Consider the following 10,483-nt stretch of genomic DNA (forward strand, 5'->3'; position numbering starts at 1 on the left):
GTGTGCAACAGTTTCCGATCGCGTTTCCGCGCTCCATCGTGCATAAATACGTATAGCCGATATTAAATAAACAGGAGGTACACCTTCGAGTTCGACGCAGAGCCGCCCACACCTCCGAGTCCGACATGCGGAGGTTTTTGTTGGCGGTAATCGTGTTGTCGGTGCACCGTCGGTGGGACGGATGCGCCTACCCGACGTCTGCGGAGTCAGCCACAGATGGAGAATGTCACGTAGCAGTACAGCGGTTCCGGTCGGTCGGCCTATACGACACGCCGACGTCGCGGATCGACCAAGGTAAGCGCCGCAGTTCATTCTCGGCTTGATATATTTATAGGCACTTACTGTAATCATTATTATGACACTCTATATTATATCATCGTGGCAGCGGCACGTCGAGCTTTACGATAGCTCAAGTTCGCGAGCGAGTAATAACGGTCGTTATTATACGTGCCACAGTAGCAAGTCGTTGCTTTTTGTCCCATTGATAACAGAGGAATTTATAAGACGTGCTTGTACCACGTTTATGTGAGGATCTGTGATCGGAACGAAAGCTAAAAAATCTTAATCTAAATGCTACCGTTCTGACTTGTATACGTGTAACTTACCTTAATGTAAAAAAATCCAACTTCAAAAATCTAGCTGGTATACTACCCATTTATTTAGAAGTTTCTATCTGGATAAAAATGGCAATAAAAATGAATATATTAAATTAGAAATTTAGTGATGAAATTAAACGTAAGTAGTATCCTTCATCTTTACATCTGCCATCCGAACAGTGACTTACGATATAGATACAGTTCATGGAGTCGTTGACTTCACCTCCCCCGCAACTGTTTCTGTCTAGGTATATTATATGCTGTTTCACGCTGCAGTGATTCGTCCCATGATCGAGTTTGACAAACCTGTAATGTCAACTCGTCTAACTTCGCGGCAACAGTTTGAATACTGACTCGTAAATGCATTCAAGTACATTTCCTCCGTTGTTGTCGAAGTAGATAATGTAAATGGTTACAGTAATCAAACATAGATATAAAATATATCGTGCATGGTACTGGAATCTTTATTGATATTCTATAACCGTGTTAAATTTCAGATTTAACTCTAGATCTACTATTCAACTGTTGATTTGTTTTTGTTTGATACGGTAAAATATATAATAGTAATAATATTATGAAAATGTACGATCAGCTGATGATTGGCTTAATAAGAATTTATTATTATGAGTAGGTTTAATATATTTTTCTTAAAAGTTTCATTTATATTCAATGCAGTACAACCAAATCTACAAACATTTGGCTGGTATAACAATCTATAATACTTTATAATATAGAAGGAACATTTTCAATTGAAAAAATACAAAAATTTTACAATACTCTAAATTTTAATAATATCTGTTTAGTAAATTAATTCTAAAAATTTTCTTAATATGATATCAATACATAATATTATGTAAGTATCTATGTTAACTCATCATTCATGTTATTTATATACTTAATAATATTACATGCACATTAAAATTAAAATATTTTGAAAGCGATTTAACTATATAGATAGACATAATACTGTATAATATATATTATGATTATTCAAGTTGTATTATAATATACTTAACACTTAACAGACATCAGTTATCGATGATCACTCACATATGATAAGTTAAGCTATATTTGCATACGTAGAGTGGCATAGCCTCTGGTATACGAGAGCTTTAAAAACCCCCCGTCCCATCAGAAATTTCGAATGTATTATGAAAGATGTAACTATATGTATTAAAATTGTAATTTGTATGAAGGTTGCTGAAAAAGTCAAAAATTTTATATACCTATAGTCTCAGCATATTAAACTTATGAGTTACGAGGAATCCTAATTGTAAACCTCTCCTACATAGTTAAATTAAAATTAAAAATGCATAATATAATATAAATTTATTAATACTTTTAAATTTTAACAACTATTGTAGTATTATAGAATGAGTATTATAGAAACGCAATACATACCATTGATTCATCGGAAATAATGGTTATACAGTAAAAGAGTTTAACCAGCTATAAAATCTCATCTTTATTTCTTTTCATTCGATTTACGACAAAAAATTACTTTCTTTCTACTTTTTAGATTGAACATAGTTTATAAAAATGAGATAACAAAGGCTACTTAGTTAAAAAAACATCAACAAAATAAAATAATAAATAATGATGTGCTTTTCTTCTTTTAGTTTTTAAGTTATAAAACTTTACCAATAAAAGCAATGATAACAATAAGTAGTAATTTTAATTTAATTAAGTAATACCATAATAGGATGATTTTGATTTAAATGAGATTTACTGTTTATTGAATATTATTTTTCAGACTAAATTTCCATAGTAATTTATTACGTATGTACAATGTTAACCTCGAGGGTGTGTTCATCTCTGTAAAAAAAAGGTACTGAACAGTGAATTCCTAATTGAACACGTTGCGTTGGTTTTTTGTTATTTTGTAAATTATATCACAATAACTTCATTATTCCATGGTAACAGGGACTGTGTAATTGTAATCTCATGTTCTCCGTATAAAATTATATTATTGCCGTACAAGTCAGCCGCTTCCCATTAATTCAACTAAAACACGGTAACCACAAGCGCCGGCGCGATTAACGTACACGCGTGATACGTGTAACTGAATCCAATATTATAGGTGCATATAATACTGTAGAATGAAGGGTCTAAAAACTTGTAATTAACATATCAATTTTAATAAAAATAACAAATTTCTGACCGATTAATTATAATTAATCATCTTGTATTTTTCGTATTTTTAAAAACACAACTTGCATGAAAACTAATGACAATAAAACTGATACTGTAAATATTATTTATTGTAGTAGTTTAAAAAATTAAAAATAGATGATTTGCATAACATGTTAATTGTAAGCAATATAGATTAGTTAAAACAATTATAATTAAAAATACATTAACAGACACGTTTATTAATTAGTTATTTATCATGCTTTATACATTATATGTATCCGTCAATCAATGTAAATTTAATGCACTTGTTTCTAATTGAATTTATATATTTTGCTTTGTTTTGAATTTGTGTTTTATCCAAGTTTCTAATTAATTTGAAGAAAAATGTCTCTGTTTTAAATCGTGTTCAAATTTGTAGTATGTTAAAAAAAGATGATTCAAATAACCTACCCACAGTAGTACTACGTGGGCAGTATATATTATGAGTTTGAAATTGAAGGCCGTACAAATAGAAAAAAGTTAGCTGACCAAAATATGCCCAAACAACTAAAACTCAATAAAATAACGAATATTATCATATGACATACGTGCTATTGGGACTTAGGTGGGGACATCGTTGTTTGGCCGAATTCCCGTGGCTGATTGCCAACCGGACCAAGTGGGCGCGGACAATATTTTCATGCATTAGCCAAAATTAAAAAAAGTAATCCGGCGGGTCACTAAAAGTTACTTTATCACCAATATATGGTCATTAAAACAATTTTACATCTTAATAAAATCTTATTGCTAACAATACACTCAAAATTATTTTAATTAATAATTAATATTATACTTTTTCATTCCACAATATATTATGTCCATTTTGTCAACGTTGGATGCAAACAAACTAAATGAATTTAAACAATTATTTAATAAAACCATTTTTATTAAAATAAGTGATTTAATTATATAATTCAACAGCCGTGACATCTTTAATACAATTTCCGTTTTCCGAGAATTGTAAGTACTTTTTTAGTATACCTATATCTACTGTTAACTATAATTCAAGTATAATAATTACTTGTACTAAAATATATTGTGATTCAAACTGATCAAGTTTTTTTTTTTTAACAATGAAAACTAAACTATTGTATTATAATATCTTCCATATAGAATCGCATTATAATAATTATAACTCTCATAAAAATGTTTAAAATTATACTAAACTAGTATCGAAATGATTATAGCCTATTAGGAACTCAAAATTTAAATAAATATGAATTAAAAGTTGTATAATCATACAATAGGTAATGTAAAAACAGTCATTCATGACCGAACATCCGTTCCAGAATTGCAGTCAAAATATTATAATAGCCTATTTGAGATTCCACTGTTTGTCACGTCTGTGTATAAAACAATGTAGAATTAAAGTAGGAATGAGCCAAATAACTCCGCAATTGTCTGTATAGTTAATAATAGGAAGGCGGATTTATTGGTCTTAAAAATTCCTTATATGCATTTGAGTTGAAAAAAGTAGACGTTTCATTTAAAACTCATCCGGGAAGTCGGCCAAATGGATTTATCAATGTTGTAAATAGGATAACACGGTATGGTAAATGGTAATATTATTTAAAAGCTTTTCCACATTATTTATGACGTTATGCTTTATTACTTGTGTGATGATTTGATGACATTCAAATCTAAAATTATAGGGTCATCAACAGTATGTATAATGCATATTAAATATAAAGGTTTTAAAATAATAATAATAATATGATAAATCGGGTTGTAAATTTTTAATGGTCCACTGTATGAAACACCCTTTAATGTAATCTTATTCGTATAGTATAGAATTATCACTGTACAATATTTCTGCAATGAGCATAGTTTAGGGTATAATAATTTGTGTTTTTTTTTCAAGATATAATAATAATACACGGAATTACGTAGTTTGAACCAGTGTGAAAATTAAAATACCTTATTGAAACGATAAGTACGTTTATGTTCTATATAATAATAATAGTAATAATATAATAATATGCGTTTATTCTCGAGCAACGTGAATCCACTATTTATATTTACCATATTATATTCTTTATACAATAGGTATTGTGTGACAACCGTGGAAATTGTTATACATAGCGCCAGATCTAACCATAGTTGCGCAACCAGTGAGGGGGTCTTTGGATTCTGGGCCTCTCCCCTTGAGTCATACTTGAGTATTTATTTATATCAAATAATTAATTTTATTTGGTATTAACATAAATTATAATAATTTCATTATTAGCAATAATATATAGGTAAGGCACTAAAATATACCATAGAACTTTTACGAGTTTTTATGACTCCTATACCCCCCTCCTGCCATAAAAAAAATTAATGACATTTTATTTATTGTCATTCTTACGTAGTGTTTAAGTCATTTTATTTGTACAAGCTGCGCATCACACCGTTTACTTAAATTACCAAACAGTTATTTTTGAACAAAGTGACTTTGCTGGTCGAAATAAAACTAAACACAAGTTAAACCTGAAAAGCTAAATCATACGTATATGCTATATGTAGTCCTCTCAAAAGTATTGTAGAAGTGAAAAACTATAGGCATACTCGTCCATTTTCACGCATATAACATTATTTGTACTTGTAATGTACACTCGACACGTAATATTTTCGTATAATATCCATTATTTCGCACGCACACATAATAATATTACCAGTTTATGACTTATGATATGGTACCTATATGTACATATATATATATTGTGTTTGTACATCAATACAAACACAATACGAGTATATTATATAGATACATTTCGTGAAATAACAATAATAGTACTGACATATATTACGTGACTCGACACGAATGATATTACAGGAGAGCTTGTTTTGAATGTAATATTTCGATATCGTTAACGACACATCTCCTAACAGGCACATATTAGTTGTCCTCAAAATTTAATTTTTTAATTTCGACTCCCTCTTAAACTACTGTGAGTAAAATGTACCAGTTATCCTCAAAATATTATATATATGATCACAAAATTACACCTGTCGTAAAATAAGGGAAGTAATTATGTAACAGTAAAACGTTGCTGACACAGTATTATTAGTACTAAATAATGAAAAAAAAAAATTATTATTTAATAACAGAATGAATACAATATTTTTAATGATGATAAAAAGCGGCACAAATTGTTATTTGTAAAAAAAAAATGTAATTAAAAAATTGACGTATTTAAAATTACCCATGCCATAGTAAAGTTGTACTTTTTATACTAGTTACGCTATTTTACGTTGAGAGCAATTTAGTCGATGTACATTTCATTGAAGAAAATTAGTACATTTTTTAAATGCTAAACACAGTTGCTGATGGTAACTGGTTAACAACCCCTCTCCCCCAACGCTCATCTATAGCTATATGGCCGGTATTCGTGTATCCGGACATCCGGACCGAGGTTCTCGCCAAAGTCTACTCCCTGCAATTCATGCAATATTGCTATTATTATTATTATTATTATTATTACACGTGGTGCCTGGCGCTCTGGTCAAAGCGACCGGTGGTGCTGGCGGTTCGTCGTAGGAGACCGGTGTGTGCTCACACAACTAACACACACACGCATATACTAACACACAGGTTTAAAGCGCGTGAAAAGGTGTATGTATTTCTACGTATATGTATGTGTGTGACGGTGGCGGTGTTGTGCTCAACGGGGTAGCGGCGGCGGCGGAGCAACACACACACACACTCTTACTGGTGCATTCCATTAGGTCTGGCAACGATGGTTTTTAAACGCCGGTGGCCCGCCGCCGCCGTACACGTACACCTCCCACGCGGTATATATACCTGTCCTCCCACCCCCCGCCGCGCATGTCCCTGAATCGCGCCGCGGACGAAGCACCGGACACCCGAAACTTGTATAATAACAATATTATTATTATGTTCCCACGATGAGTCGAAAACGACGACCGCCGCCGACGATCGCATTGCCGCCACCGACTTAGGCTATAATAAGTATATTATGTACCCCGCTCTCCTCACTTCCTCTGCATAGGATTTATATTATAAATTACCCATTCCATGGTTTATTTTTACGGAAATCGTTTCGATCAGATATTTTTATCAATGCGACGTCGTCTTACACAGTTACACAATCTGTTCACTGTAATAATATTATCAATATAGTTCAATACTATATATATATCTGTTCAAATACCAGCAAAAAGAAATTTGGTACATGGCTATATTTTATTTTTAAATCTTACTTAGCGAAGTTCAATTAAAAATGAAATTTTATTTAAAAACTATTACTGTTAAGACATAATAATGTGTAATTCTGGACTCATCAGGAGGGGTCTTTTCCCGCGGTAATCGACCAACTTGATAATATCGAGCTTTTCTCGAAGTTTATTAAATTTAATTTCCAACCGTCCGTAGTGGATTTCCGTTTTCCGTTTTCGAGTCACGCACACCACCACCGTCGCCCTCGTCGAATAATGTAAATCTATTGCGCGTGCTTAGGAATGCCATTCGAGCGTTAGACAACCGCCATCTATGGCTACGTAGATCGGGTTAAACGATCGTGCGTTATAAAAAGTGTGTGTATATATATGCGTGCTGGTCAATGAATATGACGTTAAGACGATATATTCTTTTGATAATACAATATATTACGTTATTAGTTATTACTATGTAATATTTATGTATATAATATATTATGGAGAAGTGGTGGTTGTGCAGTCGTTAATCCGGAGAAAAAAACTCCGAAGACCCTCGCTTTATATAGCTGCTATTATAGCACTTTACACAATATAATATAGTTAAGCATATCCCGTGCAGTATAAACCAACCTACGTACTTAATATTGGAAGACGTATAATCCAGCACCTCGGCGATTAAAAATCATTCGAAATTCTATTAATCGTGACGTTTTGAAATTTATCATTATTTAATTCAATTATTCTTATGATGCGAAAGCTATCTCATACGTAGGTATCTATCATAAAAATAATATGTTCAAATAATAAAATACGTTACTTTTTTTTTTTAATAGGTTAGCCTAACCTACGCATTTTTTTCTTAGATATCTGCAATACAATGTATAGAGACGTTTTGAAAAGCATTAAGTGCAATTATATTGTGTACCTTCTGGGAACAAATATATTTTTTCGATATTTAATAATTATTTATCGAGTATGTAATATATGTAGTTATTTGTGTTGTTTTAATGTCCGAAAAGAGAATTCAAACATTTCGTATTAAGTCACTATTCTTAATGTAGGTATATGTATTTGTATACGCTCCAAGATTATTCGGGAGACGCTGAGTCAGCAGTTTGTCTCGATTGTTACGCGGGTACTATCATCGGAAAAGGGCTTTACATTGTACCTATATGTGCGCGCAATAAATAAATTGAGACTTTTTTTGTAGTATTTTCTTTTGGGAGACATTTTAATTGTGTGTGCAAATCAAGACTATGATTATGAATGTGTAAAAACAGGGTTTTAATTGTTGTTTTTAATTTATTATTGGCTTTTTATGATCATCATGACTACTGATTTTGAGATTAAATTAGTATTTGTATTTTGGTACAGATATATTGAATAGACCAAACAGATTAAATAAATTAAATTTAAACATATATATATATATAACGTAACTATTATGTGAGACAGTGAAAATGGTTATGATTTATAATTTTATAGGTAGCCGTCAGATTAATTTGTTTAGAATTCTGTGGATTAAATATATTTAATATTTATAGATACCTAAATTATGGTATAATAATATACATAATATGCATTAAATAAGCACTGTAAAAACTAATGTATTCAATTGTAATTCAGTTGATTTAGAAACCGAAAAACCCTATTGCGTAACAACCTAATGTTTATTTTTCATAAGAGGCAAAATAATTTGAATACATTCTTTGCTTGTTTTATAATATACCAACGATTACAGTATTTCATTTATTGTAAAATTTAGTTTTTTTGATTAGTAAACAAACAATTATCTGCTAATGAAACCTACTAATTATTAGTGTTCAGTATTCACCATGTAAAATAGTAACATTATAAAATATGAATTTTACTTATCATAGCTTCCGTCATTTTATGATATATAAAAGCTATAATATCATACTGTAACGATAGTTCATGTACAAACTTTACGTGCACTATAATATTTTGATGAATGTATAAACTTTAAACTTGGTAAGGTATGTGTTGCCTCTGAAATCTGATTGATTAAAAAGTTTTACCTATCATGCTACTATATAGAAATTTAATTTAAAGGTCTATATACAACATTATTTTATTGTGGACGAAATTACAAGTTCTATAATTTTATGAAATGACTTTAAATAAGTTATCTTTTATAATTAATTCTTAGTTTATAGAAAGTAGGTTTATAAACTGAAAACAATATAATACGAGTATAATATAATATAATATAATCAATCTAATCAGGCATGATTTCACCTTGGGAACACCTTTTTATTAGTAACCCTCTCCCTGAAATTGTCACTATACTTCTATTTTTAACTGATCTTTACATGCAACATAGATTATATTTGAAAAAAGTAAATAATTATACATTTTCGGGGAAGGGAAAAAGGAAAAGAAGAAAACAACCAAGTCTTTTCAAAATAATGGAGAAATTTTAGTATATTAGACATGATTTAATTTTCATAGGTAATTTTTGAGCTATTTATAGAAATTTGAATGTTTTCTATTTATGTTGATAAATTTATTTTTTAAGTCAAAAACTTGGAAAACTTAGTATAATTTACTTAATAAGTTATATTTTATTTTAAGTTGTATTATAGTTGATAAAATAGAATAAATTACTATGCCATCCCATATTCCCATAGAATACAATAAAGACCTGTATGAAAACTGTTTTAAATCTTTATTTCTGTCGGAAAATAAAAGAGATTTTTAAACAATTAATTGGTAATAGTGTATGGTAGTTTTTAGTTTATATTTTCACATAAAAAAATTAATACACATTAATAATATTTAAATTAAATTTTGTTACCTACTAACTATGCATGGTGGAGAAACGATTGATAAGTTACGTTATAAAAAAAATACTTACATAACTACGACTGATAAAAATTGATTTACTAAAATAGATATTTAAATTTCTTCATCCCTAAAATTCAGCACCTGACTTAATCCCCATCCCCCACCACTAAATGTACAACTGCAGTCCAGGCCTCACTATATTATATATATTTGTCATCATTACGATCTATATTATTATGATTGTAATTCATAACGAATTGAATAAATGTTCATTAAGCATGCGTATATTATTAATTGTCAGTTATACACAAATTAGTGGTTTGTAGTAACCAATTTCTCATAGTAAAATAATATAATATAATGTATAATTTATTTTTAAGCTGCTATTGTTTTCATTTTTAAGCTGTTATTAACCGTATAACACAATCAGTAATTAATTCGTCCATCATGAATACATATAATACGAGTGTATTTTAGGCGTACACACTCAAACATTTCATTCAAAATTGGTAATTTTTTGGAACATTCTGACAGTAATATTACAGTTAGTTAATTTAATAATATATTTAATACAAAATTATCAAATTCACGGGATATCAACTATCAATTGAATGCGTGTATTTGATTATGTTAAGGTCACGGATCTATGATTTTGTCAAGGATAATGTCATATCTACATTGTGTCGTTGCTCGTTGGTATGATATAGTTCTATGATTATTAATACGTGAATATTAATTAATAATTATAA

The sequence above is a fragment of the Rhopalosiphum maidis genome, chromosome 1 (assembly GCF_003676215.2).
Source record: "Rhopalosiphum maidis isolate BTI-1 chromosome 1, ASM367621v3, whole genome shotgun sequence".
Classification (NCBI taxonomy): Eukaryota; Metazoa; Arthropoda; class Insecta; order Hemiptera; family Aphididae; genus Rhopalosiphum; species Rhopalosiphum maidis.